The sequence below is a fragment of the Triticum dicoccoides genome, unplaced genomic scaffold, assembly GCF_002162155.2.
Source record: "Triticum dicoccoides isolate Atlit2015 ecotype Zavitan unplaced genomic scaffold, WEW_v2.0 scaffold42245, whole genome shotgun sequence".
NCBI classification, from domain to species: domain Eukaryota; kingdom Viridiplantae; phylum Streptophyta; class Magnoliopsida; order Poales; family Poaceae; genus Triticum; species Triticum dicoccoides.
Genome location: NW_021271201.1, coordinates 68,026 through 69,771, shown reverse-complemented (window position 1 = coordinate 69,771; position 1,746 = coordinate 68,026).

Below are 1,746 nucleotides of genomic sequence, written 5' to 3'. Positions count from 1 at the left end.
GGGCCCGGTGCGACACTTGGGTGGCATTGCTACCCCTCCAGGGCCCCCGTCCCGCCTAACCCTGTAGCATTTGACCACGGGATCTAGCCCTTTGACTTTGCACGGACGGTCTTTGAGCAGTGGACCTATCCACCCGGTTGTGTTAGGTCAGTCCATAGGAACACTTTGGAGCAACATCCGGGCCAGACCCACGGCAAGATCCCCTCCGTGTAAACCCAACGCGTCAGTTTCCCCCTCCAGGTGTCGGCGGCGGCGCCGTCCGTGAGGGGGGCACAACCCGGAGACACGTGCCGCCTCTTCGGACATGCCACCACACCACCCCGCATGTATTAGGGCATGGTGTTCCGGTAAAATCCCGATTTCACCCAGAACCATTCCGATATCCAAATATAGGCTTCCAATATATCAATCTTTATGTCTCGACCATTTCGAGACTCCTCGTCATGTTCGTGATCACATCCGGGACTCCGAACAACCTTCGGTACATCAAAACTTATAAACTCATAATAAAACTGTCATCGTAACGTTAAGCGTGCGGACCCTACGGGTTCGATAACTATGTAGACATGACCTAGAACTATTCTCGGTCAATAACCAATAGCGGAACCTGGATGCTCATATTGGGTCCTACATATTCTGTGAAGATCTTTATTGGTCAAACCGCATAACAACATACGTTGTTCCCTTTGTCATCGGTATGTTACTTGCCCAAGATTCGATCGTCGGTATCCAATACCTAGTTCAATCTCGTTACTGGCAAGTCTCTTTACTCATTACGTAATGCATCATTCCGTAACTAACTCATTAGCTACATTGCTTGCAAGGCTTATAGTGATGTGCATTACCGAGAGGGCCCAGAGATACCTCTTCGACAATCGGAGTGACAAAACCTAGTCTCAAAATACGCCAACCCAACATGTACCTTTGGAGACACCTGTAGTACTCCTTTATAATCACCCAGTTACGTTGTGACGTTTGGTAGCACCCAAAGTGTTCCTCCGGTAAATGGGAGTTGCATAATCTCATAGTTACACGCATAAGTCATGAAGAAAGCAATAGCAATATACTAAACGATCAAGTTCTAGGCTAATGGAATGGGTCATGTCAATCACATCATTCTCCTAATGATGTGATCCCATTAATCAAATGACAACACATGTCTATGGTTAGGAAACATAACCATCTTTGATTAATGAGCTAGTCAAGTAGAGGCATACTAGTGACTATATGTTTGTCTATGTATTCACACGTGTATCATGTTTCCGGTTAATACAATTCTAACATGAATAATAAACATTTATCATGATATGAGGAAATAAATAATAACTTTATTATTGCCTCTAGGGCATATTTCCTTCACCCCCCAGGGCCCCCGTCCCGCCTAACCCTATAGCGTTTGACCACGGGATCTAGCCCTTTGACTTTGCACGGACAGGCTTTGAGCAGTGGACCTATCCACCCGGTTGTGTTAGGTCAGTCCATAGGAACACTTTGGAGCAACATCCAGGCCAGACCCACGGCAAGATCCCCTCAGTGTAGACCCGACGCGTCTGTTTCCCCCCTCCAGGTGCTGGCGGCGGCGCCGTCCATGAGGGGAGGTACACCCCAGAGACGCGTGCCGCCTCTTCGTACAAGCCACCACACCATCCTGCATGTATGAGGGACCGGTGCGACGCTTGGGTGGCATTGCTACCCCCCCATGGCCCCCGTCCCGCCTAACCCCGTAGCATTCGATCATGGGATCTA